Source organism: Amblyomma americanum, chromosome 1, assembly GCF_052857255.1.
Source record: "Amblyomma americanum isolate KBUSLIRL-KWMA chromosome 1, ASM5285725v1, whole genome shotgun sequence".
NCBI classification, from domain to species: Eukaryota; Metazoa; Arthropoda; class Arachnida; order Ixodida; family Ixodidae; genus Amblyomma; species Amblyomma americanum.
Window position 1 is genome coordinate 336,508,822 of NC_135497.1, and position 22,057 is coordinate 336,530,878.

Below are 22,057 nucleotides of genomic sequence, written 5' to 3' on the forward strand. Positions count from 1 at the left end.
GCGATATAGCACAGCAAGTCCAGATCGCGGTATGCACAGTGCCGGAGGTGAAAGGACGTAACGGAGAAGTTGCCAAGGACGTTGTGGCTGTTAATCGAGAGATAAGGAAGTTAAGCCAGGAGAAAGGCTTTGGAGTGGCGGACATAAACAGAGAAGTGCATAGAGCAGGCTTTGGCGGAGGCTTTACACGAGATGGCATCCATTTTAATGGAAGGCTAGGAGCTGAGATCGGCTGGCGTTTGGCAGGGAGGGCAGTAGCTTTTTTAGGGGGTCCACTGCGGCTCAGGGCGTAGGGGTAGGTGCAAAGTAGAAAGTGTAACAATGGCGACTGACGCCAACAAAATGGCCACTAGGAGGTCCAGGAAAAAAAGTATGAAAAAGAAATTTAACACCAGGATCAGGTACATAAACATGCAAGGCGGTAGAAAGAGAGCGAAGTGGTTGGAAATAGAACAGCAGTTAAATGACGAAGAAGTAGGTGTATACGCTCTATGCGAGACACATCTCAGGGATCTAGAAGATCCACCGTTTATTGATGGCTACGTCTGGGAAGGGAGCAACAGAACAACAACGGAGAGGGAGGGCGGAGGAGTGGGTTATGCTCGTACATCAAGGAACAAATTGGCAAAGAATAAGGTCAACTTGCAAAGAACGTGTCTGGGTATCGGATACAATTGCCGGTGAAAGGACATGGCTAGGAGAAGTTTATTTAGGGACAGGGGACAAATGCAGACAAGAGAACACGGATCTAGTTAGGTGTCTCAATGACGATATAAAGCAGTTTGGAGAAAGCGCCGATATTATTCTGTTGGGGGACACGAATGGCCACATCCAGGATCTGGATGGATACACAGATTGTAACGGGAAGTTGACGCTAGACTTCTGTGAGCGACACAACCTAGTTATTGTAAATAGAGAAACAGTGTGAGAGACAAACCACGTGGGAATCCCGTAACAGGCAAATGACCATTGACTACTGCTTAATGTCGCAAGCTCGCAATAATAGAAACAGACGAAGAGGGGAAGTACAGCCTCGGTAGTGATCACAAGCGTATTAGTCTACAGTTTGGAGCCCTGCTCAAAAGAGAAATGCAGGGAAGTAAAAAAAGAGTATGCAAAATTAAATGACGAACAAATAGCGCTAATAGCGGCCTGCATAGAGGAAGCAATTGAGAAATATCCGGAAAAGTGTTACTATAATCAGTAAGAACTACTCGTTACAACAAAAATAAAACAATTAAAAGGGGTAAACCTCTGGAGAGGAAAGAGGAAGCCACGAAGTTGGTGGAATAAGGAAATTAGGGAGGCCATCGAACAACGACGGTTGGCATCACGGGAACACAGAGAAGCAAAGAGGGCGCAGTTAACTGAAGAGGAAATAGGCCGAAAATGGGTATCTTATCGACAAAATAAGCAGCAAGTGCAGGTCCTCGTCCAGGCTAAAATAAAGCAGTACTCTGATCGCTGGTTGGCTGAAATTCGCGATTCAATTAAAGGGGGCCAAGAAAATTCTGGAACCATATAAGCTGGCTGGCTAAAGCGAATCACAGAAAGCAGGAACAGATTCACGATGCCGAGGGGAAATGTTTAGAAGGAAATGACGTTGTGAACTACATTGCATCAGTTATAGCTGAGTCATTTAAGAAAGACGATAGAGCAATCACCCCACATGAGGGAGCAACACAGGACAGCACAATAGAAAACAGCTTAGAATTGACCAATATTAACTGGAAAAAGGCGGAAACAAATATTCCAAGGTGTACGTCCGCAGGGATAGACGAAATTCCTATCAAGCTAATTAATGAACTTGGCCCAAGAGGCAAGTAAACGCTGATAAAAGCATTGGAGGCAGTCATAACAAATAAGCGAATTCCGCCCAGGTGGAAAAAGAGTAAAATAAATTTGATTTATAAAGGGAAAGGCGATAAGACGAACATAAAATCCTTCCGACCGATTACGATAACATCAGTTACATACAGGCTGGCGATGCAGGCGGTGAAAATAAAAATGCATGTCATGGGTAGAAAGTAATAGAATACTCGGAGAGCTTCAGAACGGGTTCAGAAATGGTAGGCGCTTAGGTGATAGCCCATTCGTGCTTACCCAGTGCATAGAAATAGCCAAGGCGGAAAACGGATCTCTGTATTTCGCCTTCCTGGACATAAGCGGTGCACACGACAACGTGAACAGGGAACTCCTGTGGAACATATTAAAAGATGACGATGTCGGTCATGAGGTAATTGATTTTCTACAGGAAATATATCGAGAAAATGAAGTTGAAATAGCGTGGGAAGGAATTAAGAGTACAACAACTGTCGAGATACACAAAGGATTAAGGCAAGGTTGTCCTCTATACCCTGTGCTGTTAATGCTTTATATGATAAGTATGGAAAAAAGGCTACAAGGAAGCAATCTAGGTTATGATCTGTCGTAAACATTAGGTGGAAAGGTTGTTGAGCAACGACTACCCGGTTTAATGTATGCGGACGATATTGTATTGTTAGCAGATAGCCAGGAAGATTTGCAAACTTTGTTTAATTGCTGTGGAGACGGAGACAGTCTAGGTTTCAGCTTTAGCGCAACTAAGTCAGGTGTAATTGTTTTCAACGATACAACTGATCAGGAGCTTACAATAGAAGCCATGAAATACCCCGAGTGGCCGAATACAAATATCTTGGGTTATGGGTAAACGAAGGGCAGATTTACTTACCTGGAAAAGCACGGACAGTCTCTCATACCAAAAGGGCGAAGAGATGCCGGGATAATGAAACATAGATCATTATGGGGTTACAACAAATATGAAGTACTGAGAGGTAATTGGAAAGGATCGAATAATGGTGTCGGGGCTTACTTTCGGGAACACGGTTCTGTGCTTAAGGGCAGAAGTTCAGTCGAGATTAAAGTAAATCAGAGAGCCGTTGGAAGATTAGCACTAGGTGCCCACGGGAAAACCACAAACGAGGCAGTACAGGGGGATATGGTCTGGGCAACGTTCGAAGCACGGGAAGCTCAGAGTAAAATACTATACGAAGAACACCTGAGAAAATTTGACGATAACAGGTGGGCAGCTAAGGTATTTAAATACCTATACAGAAAGAGTGTTGACTCACAGTGGCGGAAAAGAACTAGAAAGCTAACCAGTGAGTTTGCCAGACACGGGGAAGGAGAAAGAATTAGAATTAAACGACAGGTTAAAAGCTTGGAAGGTAAAAATTGGATAGATTCAATGAAAAAGAAGCATAGTGTAGAACTATATTGATACTGGAAAAAGAAGGTCAGGAAGGAAGTGTTTTAAGATAACTCAAGAGGCAGTGCCCTCCTCGTTGAAGCTAGGTCAGGGTGTCTTAGAACGCGCAGCTACAAAAAGAAATTTAACGAAGATGACACATATGCTGTGTGTGGTAAATAAGTAGAAACAATAGAAAACCTCATACTAAAAAAATGTGATGGTATCCATCCCAATGTCAATGCAGGCACAGTCAGTGTTCCTGAGGCCTTAGGGTTTAGAGATAACAGTCATGTAAATAAATCTGCTGTGGAAATTAGCAAAAAGCGATTGGAGGATTGGTGGCACAAAAGCAGAGAGATGACATAAGTTTAAAAGTGTACGAAGACGCATTTAAAAGAAAATGGCGAATTTTATTAACAACTTACAACAGAGTTAAAGAAAAATAACGGAAAGAAATTGAGCATGGTGGCAACTACCATCGCCCCGTTTCAAAGGGGACGCTCCTACCTTCCATCCATCCATCGATGAAAGCGGCAACGAAAGTGGGGCCGCATCCCGGGAGTAAGTTTTCCAACTGTCCTTATCTAAAAACGTTGCTAAGCACGCGTTGCCTCAAGTGCTTTCGCACGTCCTACGTTAAACGCACTCTCGGTCTACCATATTGATCAACGCATATCGCCACGTGTTTTCGTTTTCCGCTGCTGTCACTAATCTTGATCCTATCTTGAGTGAAACCAGCAGCGCGTCGACGCCGTAAGAGAGAGAGAATCAACTTTATTGAGCCGAGCTCGACGTCTTCTTAGACGCCATCAATGGAAGTGGTTCCCTCTTCACGGGACCCATATGCATCCGTCAGGCACACCAAATACACTGACAAACACCCAAACTACATGGCCACGCCGCGGAAAGCAAAACTAAACTGCGCACAGCACAGCGCGTGGGCCATTCGGAGCGAAGATATTGGAGAACTGGCGTCGTTGCATTTCTAATGCAGCAAATACGGAAACCGTTTGTCTTTACTATGGCGTAGAAGCAGCTAGTTAACTGGATTTCCGCGACAATACAGTTCACTGTAACAATACTACGCCGACGCCATTTCAAAAATGTGCACTGCGTAGAAGCCAACTTCACGAGCTAGAAGATGTGTATTTTTGACGTTACATATTTCGAAATGCATTGCCAATAAAGAAAATTTAAAAACTGGACTCAGCTTTTATCTACGTTGACGGCCTTCAATTTCTTAACAATGCTGGCCCTTGAAATCAAAAGTAGAAAAGTTGATTAGTTATAATTTCAGTTAATTAATCGTTTAACCACAGCTGTATCACATTCATAATGTCCGCCTTGCCGTACAATCCATCTGCACAGACCGCACCGACGTATCTCCCGCAGGATTTAAAAAAACGATCAGTAAACGGTTAAAAAGAAACGCCCAGTATATGCTCCATACCATGACCACAAAAAGTATAAAAATTCCTGACTGCTTTTCCGAATTTCCTCACGACAAAAACTAGTGACAAGCATGATACGCAGGCTGCTAGCTGTGATTTCGTTTTATATTTCCTTCGGTGCGCCTGAGGGAAGATCGACATTCACCCATTTGAAAGTTACTCGGTTACTTTCGAACGCTATCGGTTCTTTCGAAACGTGCTCCCCACCTTCGCTCCCCACCTTCCAAATTTCGCATTAAAGCGCGATGCCAGACATTTCAACGCGTTTGCACCGAGCCTGATTCAATATCTGCCGCCAGGGACGCGGAATACAGTACTGTGTGCCTAAAGCCTTTATATATGCCAACGTTAATTACGAGAACAAGGCGAGGTTCGCAGGCTTACTCAAGTTACGTGGCCTGCATATCTTTTTGTTTATTTGTTTACTGAACTGCCACACTCGCCTCGCAACATGGTGATCCAAAAGTTGCGCTGTCACATTGAATTCACGCTCAGCGGACGGAAATTAAAACGAAATTCCCGCACGTCCGCGCGTCGTCTGATCTCGGCAGTCGGGCACAGGTATTTGGGCAGTAAGCTAACCGACCACCGAATAACCGGGGCTAAATGGCACAAACATGCGTTGTAAAAAGTCGCAGCCTTGTGTCGCCGACTGAAGTCGCAGATTTCTCGCGCGAGTGCCTCTACGCTAGAAAAATCGGCGGAGAGCATTGCCCCCCAGACATGTGCTGCCCATAGAGGCGCTGCTCGCGTTCCGACTCTGCATTCATCTAAAAACGTTGACTCATACCGCGTCATCTGAGCACCGTTTTTCCTCAAAAGGAATGAATATTCGCAAATTTGTGACGCGGGGCGATAATATTATACCGTTGTAACGACCACTATGTGTTTAAGGGACGGTCAGATGGCAAAGAGCGCGGGCGCGCCGTGATGCGGAGCGCACTAGAAATACCGTTACTGTGTGGCCAGATTTTTCTGCCAATTAATGGTTGCCAGATTTTTCAAACTAATATGAACGTTTTTATTAGCTGTTTTTCATTTTTTAAGCGCTTATAAGCTAATTATTTTAACAGATATGCATAACTATATTTTTTACAAGGCACGATGTTAAAACATTTTTTATGTGTCCAGCCCGTTCAAGTCAAATGTGAAGAGGGTAGCCAGATTTTTTAATACGTTTTTAAAGTTTTCAGTTTTGTTCTCACATTTTATATTAAAACTTAACTTGGTCACAAAGTGCATTCGCAGCATTAATCCTGTCTTTTTTATTGTACCACAGTGGCTAGACTACAAGCAAAGCCAGTGCCATTTCAGTGTACAGACGCGCTACATGCTGCCCAAACTACGGCGGACATTGCGTCACGCCAAAGCTCCGTCACGTGACACGCAACATAGTGATCTCAGCTCTTTCCATAGCCCAGCGCAATCTAACGGCTTTGAGCGACATTGCAGCTATTTTGATTCATGCAGCGTATATTGCCTCGGGGCACAAAACACGCATTAGTGGGGAGAGGTTTGCTCCTCTAGTGAAAGCCGAGCGCGTCGTATACATCGGCAGCCTGTAGAGCGCTCAGGTGCGCTTTCAGGGATTAAATGCGCGCGGATACAAGCACGAACGGAAACGAAAGCCAGGTACACCCCTTTTAATACTGAGCCAGACCCATGCGCCACGAAAGGTTTGGTTTATGTGACTTTAACGTCCCAAAGCGACTCATGCTATGAGAGACGCCGTAGTGAAGGGCTCCGGAAATTTCGACCGCCTGGGTTTTTTTTTTAACGTGCACTGACATCGTACAGCACACGGGCCTCTAGAATTTTGCCTCCATCGAAATTCGACCACCGCGGCCGGGATCCAACCCGCGTCTTTCGGGCCAGCAGCCGAGCGCATAACCACTGAGCCACCGCGGCGGCTGCCACAAAGGGAACCTTCCAACCTTTCCAGCATTGGCGGCTAACGTCAATGTGAAGTAACAGCTCGCAGATAAACGGACAGAATATTGACGGAACATATTCACGCGCCTTGAGGGAATTCCTCTTCGAAAAAATGCGCCGGTTGTCCGGAGCGACATCTGGTCCCGCGTCCAAACTTTTGACTTTACAGCCGGTACCATTCGTGGAAGTCTTTTCCGTTGGAGGGTGCAGTACCAGAAATCTTCAATCAAGATTTTGATCACTAAGGATGCATTACAAGGTGCACGGTGTGGCTCAGAAGCAAGCCAACCCTCTGGGTTTTAAACTCTCGACAAAATACGTAAGTGAAACAGCATGTACAAACAAATACTCGAACACTGAACAATGGACCGCTGAGCATAGCCGCGGCCTGTGCTTCCGTGGCTGAAGGCGCGGCGGCCAGCTTTCCCGCGGTAGTCGCTGGGGAAAAAAACAACAACAACTGTAAATGGTTATTTCCTGCTCCTCCCTCGTGCCCTGGGAGGGCGATACCCCAATTGGTCGAAGCGTCGCGTGGTCACGTGTTAGCGCGTGCTTTTTCAAAATCCCGCCGATGCCTACGGCGTGCGTTTAGATCACTTGCGTCAGCATCCATGCAGCGGAGCTCTGACGGGGCAGTTTGGCGGGTAGTGACCACAGTCGGATAGAACTCAAGAACAGAGTTGCGTCGACCGATTCTCTATCTCTCGTCCCTTCACAGATCCCCTTGGATCTGCTGGCGTGAAAGCGCAGGTGGCCGCAGATGAATGGGAAGCAACCACGGCTTAATCGGATTAACCACGGCGTCGTGAAAAGTGGTCGACGCCATTGGCTGGAGTTCCCCCTTTTGAGGGGAATCTGTCGCTTCGTTCTTCATTTGTCGAGCCTGTGCTGTGCTTATGGGCACTACAGCAAAGGAGGTACCGGAAAGAGACTGTTCGCAGTTCCACACGGCAAGGAAGACACGGCTCGCCGAAAGGTTTGGCTTCGCAGAATCGGTGCCGTCTTCCAGTATAGCTAGAGTCTTTTACGGCTCCCCTAGACACAAAAAGGCCTTCGAAAACGAGAACAAAGCTGACGGGTGGCATGACTGCTCCACTGTGCGACTGAGAAGGCAAAGGCGGGTCGTCTTCCGGAATATTTGCTGCGAAAGGTGAGTGACTGCATGGACACTTTCTTCGGTGTGCACTACATTCTGCGTGGCTGTAATTTGACTCGTGAGCTCACGGCCTAGACACGTCAGCCGTGCTTTGTGTTGTTAGCCGCGCCTTTTTAGCTGTTCGCTGAGGAGGCTTAGAGCTCCGAAATAACAATGTATGCGCATACCAACGAAGCTCGAGCAGCTTTAGTTGCGTGCATTACCAAACGTATGTTCTTGCGGGCATGCAAATCGGCCGTCACTGTGCTTAAGCAACTGTGCCATCTGGGGCAACTCTTTGTTGCCGGCGTCCTCGCTGTGGGTGCACTTTGCCGTGACGTCACTGCTGCGCCAAGCCAAAAGGATGACCCTGGTCATCACCAAACCCTGTACTTCTTTCAGGAAAGAAAAAAAAATTGATTCTCGGGAGCCGTGGAGTGACGGCGTCAAGGGGAAGTCAACGGTGGCGGTCGCCACCCCAAATTTTTGGGGGGTGGAGAATAACTTGGTTAAACATATTACAGTGCGAGAGCACGGGTTTTTTAGTGCAATTCGGCCAAGGCCAAATTTCTGCGGTGGCGATTGCCAAATTTGGAAGTCACCATGGTGTTGGGCACGGTCAATTATGGCTGGAGATCGACTTTGGTCAAAATCAGCCAAGGTTAAATTTTGGTGGTGATCCGGGCCAAATTTTGGAAATGACCAGGGCCAAATTTGGAGGGCACCATCTGAGCTTTTGGCCAACAATTTGGCTTTTTTAATAGTTACGTGCACCGGAAAGGTTGCTTTGCCTGCATGCTTTTCGAAAGCCCATGCATTTTGGCACGATGTAGCCAAATTTTGTTGATCCACAGCGCGAGAATAATCGCGCTTTCAAAATTATAAAAATTAGTAACGATGGGCTCCAGGCCTTTAATAGCAACCAGTAGCCTAAATGTTATAGTGAAAAGTTAATCATCACAAATTAGTTAAGCGGCTATCTAATTAACAATATTTACATGTTTTATGATGTGCGCCTTCACACCTCAAAAAGCCTATTTATAAAAATGCTGGTTCACCTTCGCTGAAACACCTGGTAAATATTTTACACACATTTTATGTAAGCAACGAGCGAACCTGACACATAAATTAGCTACCTCGCTTTGCTTTACTATTTCGCGCCCGTTTAGCTGCGTGGCTCCGTCCTTCTTGTCGAGCATGTTTAGCTACCTGGCTTTGGCCTATTTGTTTCCAGCACGTTCAGGTACCTGGCTTAGCATCTCTGTTTGGAACTCGTTTGGCCACTGGGCTTTGCCGCTTTATGAGGCAGCACCACCGCTATCAGTGCGGTCTTGTACGTGCAGCTCTGGTTATCAACACGCTTTCGACTTTCTCGTCGCAATGGAGAAAATCCACTTCTGCCGGCATGGCGAATCTACGAACATCCCACGGCGCAGTCTTCGCAAACATCCGTCGTAGACGGGTGTAGGAAAAAACGTCCACGGAACCAACGTCCTCGGAAGATTTGTCCCCGAAAAAAAAAAAAAAAACGGCTCCTGAGCAAGCGCCAACATGGGGGGGGGGGGGGGGGGGTGACATTAGCTGTGGTTTAACCACTGTTGAACCTGGCTAGAGAGCAAAAGCTCCGTTGTACCGGGCAACTAGACGCGTGTCTTGGCGTCTGTAGCGTTGAGCGCATTCCGGACAGCTGCCAGCACTGGAGCTCATCGAAGCGACTGCGTTTTCATTCCCGCCCATGTCGCCGTATATAGTCTGCGGAGAGAGCAGCCTCGGTAGGCGCTGCATCAACGCGTCGATTGACGTCGTGCTAAGCCATGTGACTTACAATGTGTTGTACAGTATATGACGCCATTTGTTCACCCAATGTAATTCTTACATTTCGTTCAATTCTTCTTGCAGGTCAAGCTGAAGGTCACATCACGTGTTTAGCACTTGAAGATATCCGTTGCCATAGGAACATACATAAGTGATTAATTGCGGTAATTAAACTGTTTAATTAGTGTTGCTTAGTTAGGCAAACCTTTTCTTTCCGATGATCCGCTACGTCTGAGAATTCTTCTGTTTACTACACGCCAATAGTCAAGCGATCCAGCGGAGCTACGCCGCGGCGAAGCGAACAGCTGTAACGCAGATCCCGTTGCTGGGGGAGCCCCGTTGCAAACCGCCTGCTCGAGGCTGCGGCTACATGCAGCGAAACTTTGGTTCGGACTAGCGTAGTATAGTTTTCGCTCTAAAGTGCATAAGTGAAAAATTGCCCAAAGAAAGAATTCCCCAGGAACTCATTTTGACAAAAAATTGCCCCCATTGTTGGACTATTCCTTGAAATTGCAAATGGGTGTAAGCATGAATTATCCTGCAGCACCAGGTCACACTGTGGCCATGTAGTGCATGTCATGCCAAGAAAAGCCGCACCACAAAGCACTTCCGCCGGTGACTTGCGTGATTGTGATGTTGCATGATTGCTGCCATGGTCCTCCATCAAGAGTGGCCGAGTGGACACTCCATATCGCAGGGGGGATAAGTGGCAAGTGTTCACCGGAAAGTAACCATGTTTTAGCTACGCTTACCAACCTGCAGGTACCGGAAAAATATCGGGTATCAAAGCAGTCTAATATTTCTCGGGCAGCTTCTGGCATTAGTCTCTTGGGGCAGACGAGACAGTAATTAAATTACTGCACTGAAATTACAGTGAAATTATAGGGCTCCACCCACCGCGGTGGCTCAGTGGTTAGCGCGCTCGGCTACTGAGCTGGAGTGCCCGGGTTCGAACCTGAACGCGGCGGCCGCTGTTGCGACTGAGGCCAGAGGCGCCCGCGTGCTTTCACTCTTTCCCGTCGACGGGTTCGTGAACGGCGGGAGTGAGAGCCGCCGGGTTTCGTTTCGAGGAAAGGAATGCCCCAGTAACTGTGTCGCTTCACGGTGAACACCTCAACCTCAAAAGCGTTACGCGCCTCCCTCGTGTGCCCCCTAAATGGCTTATATAAAGATAACACAGCTTTGGCTGTAAAATGTTGCCTGCCGCGTTCCACTTACGCTCCTCGAGGCTGGCGCTTGGCCTGCGCTCCTCCGACCTTCATCTTAGCGCGTGGCGATAAGCGGATTAGCCATTCCCACTGTCATTCGCCTTGTTAGTTTACTGTTGGCCGGCAGTGAATTGGACGGACTGGAAGTGGGGCATCACGTACGTGACGCCCAGCACGCGGGCCAACGATCTGCCGTGTGAATCGGCTTTCAGGGCGTTCGCCTGTGGCCTTGTGTAAAAGAGGAAGCTCGCCCAGAGTACCTCTCATCGGTCTAGGTCATTACTGTCGCCGCGAGCCCTCCACCCACACAAATTAAGGCACTGAAAGAAAAACTACAAAAGCAGGAAATAATGCCCCCCGGTGGGTGCAATGCACAACACCACAGAAATGCTCAGTATATCTTGAAAACATGATCAGCAGAACAAAGTTAAAAAATAAATTGAATAAATGAATAGTAATATTTAAAGCTGTAAACATGTGAAAACGGTTTAGTTGCACAGCAATAAATCCAAAAAGGTCACTACACTGTAGGAAAGGAGGATCAGCACACACCATGATACAAGTAAAAATAGGCTTATCTCATTTATACAAATAAAAAAAGCTGTCAATGAAACGTTACCATTCCATGCTGTCTCTCACTGTCTAGTGCGTGCCGTGTGTGCGTGTGTAACGAACCACGACTCGTCTGAGCTCACTCACTCATTTGGACTTACGAGTCATGGACAGTCAGTCCAAGTCCACTCTAGTTCACTCTAGCTTGACTCATCGGAAGCGAAGTAGCAACGCTGGCCCATAGAGGGCGAAAAATTATGCGTGATCCTTCTCTCGAGCAGTGGGAGGCCGTGCTGGCCAGCTCAGACCCGGTCGTCCAGACCAGGGCCGTGGAGTGGGCCACCCAGGTCGCCGCCATCCATGGTTTGATCTAGCACGGAATCGTCCGCACATGCGTTCTGACGAAAATAAAGTTCTTCCATCCATCCGGAATAATTTCGACCACCTGGGAGTATTTAACGTAACTTTAACCTGTGCTGGCATCGCACAGCACACGGGCACCTTTTGTGTTTCGCCTCGATCGAAACGCGGCCGCCGCAGAAGGGTTCGAACCGGGTACTCCGGCGGGGCGAAGGCGATCCGCGCGCTGGGAGGCAGAAGCAGACGACAGCAGCGAGGAGGAGGGCGTTCCCAAGCGCCTCCTCTCCTGTCAGCGTCCCCTCTCTTCGCCGGAGTGGGAGGGAAGCGGAAAGACCTTGACGGAGTTGCACCAGACGGCGAGCTGTCTGCAGCGAGAGACAAACTGGGTCGACCGACCCCGTCCTCCTCCGGACAGGGAAATCCCCGCCTGGGGCCATCGACCGCGCAGACACCGGCCGCCCGTTCGCAGCCTCTCCCACGGCCGGCCGTGCCTCTCCCCGCAACCTTCCTGCCGCTTGCTGCCGTGGCGCCACCAGCACGTCTCGCGTCGTCTGCTACGGGCACACCTTCGCCCTCGGTTCCAAAGCGCTGAGGACTACGGCCCCTCGCGCGCTGCTGCTGCGAGTTTGTCCCAAGGTGTCAGGCGAGCAGGGCTCAATGGCGGCGACAAGCTGCCCTGAAACGCGCTGCTGCGGCGGTCCATGTTCCTGATAACCTGGCGGGCACCAGCCTGTTCAGGCCAGCCGGTCGCAGCGTGGCCATCAGCAAAGAGCAAGAATGGGAGCTTGCTGTGGAGCTTGGACACGCGCTGCTCGCCACCACACGGCCATCCGTAGCTTCGCGGTGCCTCGTCTTTGGGGTCGAAGCCCGGCGCTCTGCTGAGCAGCTACCGGCCGCAGTGTAGTCGCGCGTCCCTATCGTGTCGGCCTCGCTGTATGGGAGCGCACACTCTCTAAGATTCGCGGCGCTGGCGCCGCCAGTGAGTCCACGTGAGTCGAAATGAGGGGGCCCAGATGGGTCGTGAGGGGTAACGAGAAGCTGACCCCGAATGAGTCGAGAGTCTGAGTGAGTCCAAATAAGTTGCGAGCCTAAATGAGTGAGTTCGACTGAGCCCGGGCTTGCGTAAGCTGAACTGAACCCATAGGTTAACCTAACTTTTATAAGTAAGCCTAAGTACTTGTGATTTTGCCGAGGTATGGTGTGTGCCCGCGCTCGGAGCATCACATGCCGCCCTCGTCCACGCGCTGTGAAAGTGCGCGGGCGCCGCACTTTGCAACAATTTCTGTATTTGCATATTGTGCACAGTGTTACCCCTACCCTTGTCCTTCCTTCTTTCCCCGTCCCTGTACTTTTCCTACCCCTTTTTATTTCCAGGTGCTCGAAATTTCCGGAGCCCTTCACTGCGGCATCCCTCACAGCCTGAGTCGCTTTGGGACGTTAAAACCCTATAAACCATAAAAAAAAAACTTTTCGGCTAGTCGCAGCTCAAGTGCTTCAGGCTTCGATAGCAGATGCCACGGCCAGCGACATGTTTTCCTTCGGTTTTATTTTGTTTTTGAATAAATAACCAATGATAATAATAATTTTGCACATCTTTTCTTTTTTTCTCCTACTCGTACCCACTGCCAACCATTTGACGCTGCGGATGTTGAATGAAAACACGTGGGAAAAAACAGCGGACGCCCAGCAGGCAATGTCCAGCAAGGTTTGGCGTTGGGGCAAGGATCTCGCCGGGTTCGTGAAGCAGTACCACAATACACGCTCCGCAGCCGAGGCTGGGTAGGCGGAAAGCGAACGAGACGGGGAAGGGTCTACCTCAGCCCTGGCGACCTCGCACCGTCTCTCCAAATTCCCGCCTAGAGTGTCAGGGGCGCTGCAGTAGCAAAATGCCTATGGAATGGCCACTGCAAAACAGTGCTACTCACACACGACTGGTGCTTCACTATGGCAGAAAGCTATACCCGAGCGTTTGCGGAAGTGACGCTAGTGCAAGCCGTGTACAGAGGTAGCTTTGACAAGGGGTGCTCTCTGTCGCCTTTGTTGTCCATGCCCTGCCTGCACGGCCGGATTGCAGACCAGCCTAGAGAGGAGCGGGCTTAGCTTCAGCCTTTCTTTTTTTCAAGCGACGAGAATGGACTGAACAGTCATTACCGGATGATATTATACTAGTGGCTGACAACAAAAGGGTTTGCAGAGATTGATGAACATCTAGCAATTCACCGCATGTGCGTTGATTGGCCTTTCCACCGTAGTGGGTACGTGCCATCTTTGAGACCAACCCACCGATACCTGCAGTACAGAGCGAGATAGATCATGTCTGAAGTTTAGTAACGAAAAATCGGCAGTCATAACTTTTATCAAAGTGAGAGCGGCGAGCATAGGGTGCAGGAGGTCACGCTATAGGTAGCGGATAAGTACAGGTACCTTGAAATAATGGTGCTGAGTATCAACGGCCGGAGCATGAAAAATATGCAATGATTAAGGGTAGCAGGAGCGTAGCTGTCATGTGGCTTACACTGACGTCAGTGAAAGGAATCCTGGGATATGCCTCCACCACGTTTATGAACCACCAGCTCCAGAAGTCTTGCTCACTATACGTCATTTCGGTATGGTTGTGAGCGCGATATTTGGTCGCTCCAAGCGCGCGCAGTGGTAGCCGCGGAAGGAAACCTTCGTCCAACGCAAACTCGTTCGCTCCACGGAGCATCCCGGAGGACCAGTGCCAGGGAACACACAACGGTGGAGCTCGCGTGTGGCGACCTCCCAGTGCGTGGCGCACACTTCACAACAGGTGAATCCGCAAATCCGACTGTCGAGTACGTGAAGATGGCGAAACAAGGATGCCCCGAGATGAAATCCCGACTGAGACGTCTCGCTTCTCCCTGGGTACAACGCCAAGCGTGGAAATTCCGCCCGACGCCAGCGCAGAGTGAGAAACGACGAGTCGGAGCAGAAATTGCATGCCCATGCGCGGCGGGGACAGCGCATCGAGCCGTGTGCCTATCTTCTCCATGTCGCCGCAGCTGACAGCAGAAATCTGTCAACTGTGTTTTAGCATGGAGAAAGGAAGAAGTAAACTCATATTTACATTAAAGCCTCGAGATAAGTTCACCAGCACAAGGAGCCTAACAGTTTTGCGCTGACCCTTCGAAGTATCCTCTGTCTTCCTCGAGCTGCGTTGCCGACAAGCCCTCACGTACACGCACAAACAAAGAAAATGAGCGGCTTTAGAAATTTGTACGCATTCCCTCGAGGGTCGCAAAGTAGCTGGTAGTGTTAATAATTTGCTTAAAACATAGTGACTGGCTAGTTGGTTCTGCATACTGGAAAAATTGCAGCGCAGCAGTAACAAATACGAGACGAGAAGGACGCAAACACAAGCGCTGACTAACGCTGCAATTTTTCCAGTGTTAATAATATCTGGAAACAGGCTGGCGTTCTTCACTGCAGCTCATCTGGGGGACGATGTTCTCGCACTGCCGAACGCGCACTGATGCGATAAATGTTGACTCGCAGCTCTCCCGAAAGGATACCGCACACGACAGGGAAGGTACTTGTGCGCAAAGAAAAAAAATCACGAGGGAGCCGGTCGCAGCAACGAAACACCTCTGTGTATTATATCAGCGTCTCAAAGCGCGCGCAGCAGCCAGGCGGTTCGTAAACACGGCCGCCGTAGCAGCGATCTCGCTGACGTGACGTCACGTGCAAGCTTTGTTTTGTGGAATTACAACAGGTACGAAGTGGTAAGAGGGATCTGAAAAGGGGTGATGGTTCCTAGCCTGACTTTCGGCAATGCGGCCCTGCGCGTGAGGTCAGAGCTTCGAGCAAGGTTAGAAATCAAACAACGCGGCGTAGGGAGGCTAGCTTTGGGAGCGCATGGCAATGCACCAATTAAATCAGGGGGTACAGGGGCATATGGGATGGCATCGTTCGAGAGCAGAGAAGCTAGCGGTAAGATAGCATTTGAGGAGCAATTTAGAAAAATGGGGGAAATGCAGTGGGCTAGGAAAATTTTCAGACCTGTATATAAAAAAATGTTTACACGAAATGGAGAAAGCGAACTAGAAAATTGACAAGCAAATATCTGGACAGCAGTAAGGGGGAGAATCAGCAGTTATCGGTTAAGAAAAAGGTTAAAGCAACAGAGAGAGCTCTGTGGAAAACAGAGATGCCGACGAAATCAGCACTGGGAACATATACAAAAATACAGAACGTTCAAGCAGGAAATTGCCAAATAAAACATACTGTCACGTGTTGAAGTGAGGCACAGGCACCTCGCCAAGGAAACTCTTTACAGAAACTAAACTCGGCGGCGGCAGAGCAGGCGTGTGGCGCTGACAAAGCTTGGTAGTAATTAGGGCGCAGTCGCCGCGCAAAATGAAGGTACGTGCACATGTCTGCTACTGGCCAGATTCGGTAAAGGGCATAGTTGGCGACATATGTCCATGGGCGATGACTCTAGGGGAAGCTCTTTGTTCTTCGAAGGCAGTCGTAATTGCGGAGTAAGACGTACGAGCGCAAGGAGAGCGACACGTTGCGCGTAGCGTGTGGAGACACTTTTCTGTAAAGAGCTTCACCGTATACAGCTGAAGCAAACGAGGCTGATTTATTCAAAGCATTGGGGTTTAAGGACAATGGAGGGAAAATAGATTTTAAACGGGTAGAAACAACCCAGTGAAGTTTGCCTGATTGGTTGCCTAATATCAAGGCAAGGGTGAAAATTTCATCCGCACTCTGAAGGGGCTCGTGCATGGAATGGCTCGCGCTAAAGGCAAAAGAGGAGCGTTCCTCGTCCTGATTTAAGCACAAAATATATTACGAGCCTGGGCGAGAAGACGCGAGCCGCCAACGCATTTAAAGGGTGCAGCCTTGTCGACCGTCTGTCAGAGCTAGGGAGCAGTATGCCCACAGCGTGCCCTCTTCACGGAAACGTCGCTCGGGCTCTTTTGTGCCCTCGGATTCTAATCTTTTTTTTTTTCGGGGATGGGGGGGGGGGGGGGGGGGGGGGGCTTTTACATTTGCGCTCTCAATAATTTGCGGCGCTTGAGTCGACATATATAACACCAACACGTGCAAGGTCTGCAAGACAGGACGTAGCCACATAAAAGGCACACCTAACCGGTGTTCATCCCGGAACCTCCTCGTCGAGGTGGTCCCGCCCCCTCTGCGCAGCTCCAGCCTCACTGGGGCCCTCGAGGCGGCGAAGAGACAAGATCTCGACGTCCCCAAGTGGGAGACCTGGGCCCGGCCGCGCTAAACCCTGCCGGACACTCGTAAAGTTATTGCTTACTGACTCTTGAGCTTGTAGCCACACGCCCATTTGCGTTGGGATTTGTTGAAGCGCGCATGGGTTGCAGCGGATAAAAGCAGTGTGCATGTATCTCAAGAACTTCATCATGACTTCAAAGACTCGCACTGCTATTGCGAGACAAAAAAAGAAACGCGTAATAAGTGCTCATGACTTTCTTGCTTCGCTAGGACGACTATATATAATTAGCCTATACTGTGATGTGCCAATTCACAATAACTTCGTAGTAATAGAGGCACGATGCGTTGTGAAGGTCTTGGGATTAATTTCGGATCACTTGGGTTGTGTCATCATCATCAGCCTGACTACACCCACTGCAGGAAAAGGCCTCTCCCCTGTGTCTCCAGTTAACCCTCTCCTTTGCCAGCTGCGCCCACCCCTATGCCCGCGAACCTCCTAATCTCATCCGCCCACCTAACCTTCTGCCACCCCCCTGCTACGCTTGCCCTTCTCTCAAAATCCACCCCGTTACCCTTAAGGACCAGCGGTTATCTTGCCTTCGCAGTACATGCCCTGCCCAAGCCCATTTCTTCCCCCTTGATTTCGACAAGGATGTCATTAAAAGGGGGTATTCACACGGGGGATGGAATCCCTCCCGAACTGACGGCGGCTGCGTACACGTCACGCCTTCGAGTGTGCTCGCGGCGACGCAGTTTCCGGTTTTTGGTCCGGCGGCCGCCACCGACGGGGGAGGGGACCGTTCGCTCGGCCGCTACGTTCAGTCCCCGCGTCCCCGGGAGATTAGGCGGCACTTGGCAGGGCGCGCGTTGGGGTCGCTGTGAGTGGCGCTCCGCTGTCGACGGAGCTGTATTACTTCTTGCCGTGGATTTTGCGCACGTTGGACGAAGAGGAATGCGTGCACTAATAAAAACATTTTTGAAGTCCAATATTTATGAACTGGTTAGAGCAAGATGCGTTTTGTGGCATACGTCGTCTTTGTGTTTGCATCTTCTCAGAGTTTCTTCTCTTCTATCTTTCACGCATCTTTTTTTTCGTCTAATTTTTCCCCCCTCGACTGTCGGCATTTTCCCTCCTCAGATCAGCACAGCCCCGCTCCTTGAGCATGGTAAACCCAGATGGCGGCTTTTGTTGTAAAAAAAAATAATAATAATAATCCGGTGTCTGATGCGTTCCAGCATCCACAAGAAAACTTCATGCGGCACACGAAGCAGTTTCTGGTATTCGTCCGGGTCATCTTCACGGAGCGTGTTATACAGACTGTGCTGCACACCAAGTGACTTTTCTTGCATCCATGGCTTCACCCAGCACCGCCGCTTTTTCTTGAAAAGATCGTCGTCATCCTCGGTTTCAAGTAGAGCCGCCAACAACACGTACTTTCGCCTTTTTGCGACGTCCATTTCCTGCTCTGGATCCTCTAGCGCCAGAAAGTTCGACGTGTATTCAGCTCCGGTGCTGGGAACTGTCTATTTGTTTCCCTTTTTCGGTTTCTTTTCCCTTTTATCTCCCTTCAATCTTTATTATTTTTTTTAGCCTTCGATGTCTTCAAAGAACAGCAAAACCGGCCGTCCGGCCCTTTCTTTAACCCCTCCCACGCCGCCCGGCCGCTTCGCGCGTCTAGATCCCCCGCGGCGGCTCCCCGCTGCCCGTGTGAATACTAAATTTGGGAGCGGGGGAGGGGTTTGGCCGGCCGGTGACGTAGCGCGCCTCGTCTCCCCGTCCCTCCGCGCCGAGGTCCCCCGTGTGAATACCGCTTAACACGCGTTTGTTCCCTCACCCACTCAGCCTGCTTCCGGTCTCTCTTAACGTTACACCTATCATTTTTCTTTCCATGGCTCGCTGCGTTGTCCTTAACTTGAGCTAAACACTTTTTGTTAGCCTCCACGTTTCTGCCCCGTAGGTGAGTACCGGTAATTGATACAGCTGTTGTACACTTTTCTCTTTAGGAAAATGTGGTAAACCGCCACTCATGATCTGCGACAACCTGCCATATGCGCTCGACCCCATTCTTATCTTTCAAGTTATTTCCCTCTCATGATCCGGATCAGCTGTCACTACCTGCCCTAAGTAGACGAATTCCTTTACCACTTCCAGCACCTCATTGCCAGTTGTGAACTGCTGTTCCCTTGATAGACTGTTGAACATTACTTTGGTTTTCTGCATGTTAATTTTTAGACCCACCTACTGCTACTGGATGGATGGATGGATGGATGGATGGATACGGCTGAACCCTTTACATCGGGCGGTGGCTCAAGCCACCTAGCCATGTCTTGTGAAATTTTACTCCTGTCTTGCTTTTAGCCACCAATCAGATAACCTTTGCTTGGTTACTTCTAACCTCTTAAAATCCACTTTCTTCTCACTGTCCCTAAACCCCAATGCCTTGGGTAAGTCAGCCCCGCTGCCTTCCACTGTAGGGTGAAGCCCTTTACAGAAAAGTATCAGGTGTTCAGCCGTTTTCTCCTCCTCTCCGCACGCAATGCACAAAGTGTCTATCTCCTGGTACCTGACTCTATACGTCTTAGTCCGCAAAACTCCAGTCCTTGCCTCAAACAGCAAAGAACTTCCCCTACAATTATCATAGATATTTTCTTTGACAATTTCCTGTTTAAAGGTCCGGTATGTTTCCAGTGCCGATTTCGTCAGCATCCCTGTTTTCCACAACGCTCTCTCTGTTCCTTTAACCTTTTTCTTAACCGATAAATGCTGATTTGCCCCCTTACTGCTGTCCAGATATTTGCTTGTCAATTTTCTAGTTCGCTTTCTCCATTTCGTGTCAACATTCTTTATATACAGGTATCTGAAAACTTTCCTAGCCCACCGCTTTTCCTCCATCCTTCTCAATCGTTCCTCAAATGCTATCTTACTGCTAGCCTCTACTGGAGCCCTCTAGCGGTGCTCCTGGCGGCAGCGGCGCACGGAGTAATAATAATAATAATAATAACTGGTTTTGGGGGAAAGGAAATGCATGGCGCAATATCTGTCTCATATATCGTTGGACACCTGAAACACGCCGTAAGTTAAGGGATAAAGGAGGGAGTGAAGGATGGATGGATGGATGGATGGATGGATGGATGGATGGATGGATGGATGGATGGATGGATGGATGGATGGATACGGCTGAACCCTTTACATCGGGCGGTGGCTCAAGCCACCTAGCCATGTCTTGTGAAATTTTACTCCTGTCTTACTTTTAGCCACCAATCAGATAACCTTCGCTTGGTTACTTCTAACCTCTTAAAATCCACTTTCCCTTCACTATCCCTAAACCCCAATGCCTTGGGTAAGTCAGCCCCGCTGCCTTCCACTGTAGGGTGAAGCCCTTTACAGAAAAGTATCAAGTGTTCAGCCGTTTCCTCCTCCTCTCCGCACGCAATGCACAAAGTGTCTATCTCCTGGTACCTGACTCTATACTTCTTAGTCCGCAAAACTCCAGTCCTGGCCTCAAACAACAAAGAACTTCCCCTACAATTATCATAGATATTTTCTTTGACAATTTCCTGTTTAAAGGTCCGGTATGTTTCTAGTGCCGATTTCGTCAGCATCCCTGTTTTCCACAAAGCTCTCTCTGTTCCTTTAACCTTTTTCTTAACCGATAATTGCTGATTTACCCCCTTACTGCTGTCCAGATATTTGCTTGTCAATTTTCTAGTTCGCTTTCTCCATTTCGTGTCAACATTCTTTATATACAGGTATCTGAAAACTTTCCTAGCCCACCGCTTTTCCTCCATCCTTCTCAATCGTTCCTCAAATGCTATCTTACTGCTAGCCTCTCTGCTCTCGAAAGACGCCCATCCCATATCACCCTGTACCCCCTGATTTGGTGTATTGCCATGTGCTCCCAAAGCTAACCTCCCTACTCCCCGTTGCCTAATTTCCAGCCTTGCTTGAACATCTGGCCTCATACACAGGACCGCATTCCCGAAGGTCAGGCTAGGGACCATCACCCCTTTCCAGATCCCTCTTACCACCTCATACCTATTGTAATTCCACAGTGCCCTATTTTTCATGACAGCTGCATTCCTACTAGCTTTATTCATTACATATTTTTCATGCTCTGTCAGATACTCAACACTGTTATTTATCCACACCCCAAGATACTTGTACTCATTCACTACCTTTAGCACGAACTCCTGTATTCTATGCTCGCCGCCCTCTTCATTAAATGTCATGACTGCAGATTTTTCCTTACTATACTTGAAGCCTAATCTATCTCCCTCTGTACTGCATATGTCTAACAACTTCTGCAGGTCTTCCTTGTTGTCAGCCATTATCACTATATCGTCCGCATATATTAGTCCCGGTAATGTCTGTTTAATCAATTCCCCTTGCTTGAAAAAAGATAGGTTGAAACCTAGTCCGCTCCCCTCTAGCTTGGCCTCCAAACCTTGCAGGTACAACATGAACAACAAAGGGGACAGAGGACATCCTTGCCTAAGCCCCCGCTGTATCTCTACAGGCCCTGATACATTTTTTCCCCATTTTATGAGCACTCTGTTACCTCTATATATATCTTTTAAAAGATTAATTACTCCATTTTCCACATCCAATGTGCCCAATATGTCCCACAAATGCTCCTGAGTAACGTTGTCATAGGCTCCCCTAATATCCAGAAATGCTAGCAATAAGAGCCTATGTTCCTTTTCCGCAATTTCTATACACTGTGTCAATGAAAATAGATTGTCCTCCAACCTCCTTTGTTTCCGGAACCCATTCTGTAGTTCCCCTAGCACCCCCTCGTTCTCCACCCAAGCCTGCAGTCTATCCTTTATAATTTGCATCACCACCCTGTAAACCACAGACGTCACTGTTATGGGGCGATAGTTACTTACGTCTGCTTTGTCTCCCTTTCCCTTATATATCATGTTCATTCTACTTAATCGCCATTCATCGGGGACTTTCTCATCCACTATCATTTTGTTCACTACCTGTATTAATGTTTGCTTGGATTTTGGTCCTAACTTCTTTATCAACATAATCGGGATACCATCTGGTCCTGTTGATGTGCCACTAGGAACCTTCTTCTCTGCCCTTTCCCACTCTCCTTGCTCCCAGCGCCATCTGTGACAGCAACTACTCATCACGTTTCGAGATTTCGTGATGCCTCCT

The 22,057-nt window shown here is 48.7% G+C and overlaps 1 protein-coding gene across 12 annotated transcripts in view; it reads right to left on the reverse strand.

The window, feature by feature from the left end:
* The window catches only part of LOC144115527 (uncharacterized), a 339,252-nt gene that overhangs the window by 203,988 nt on the left and 113,207 nt on the right, over positions 1-22,057 (reverse strand). The window lies entirely within an intron of this gene.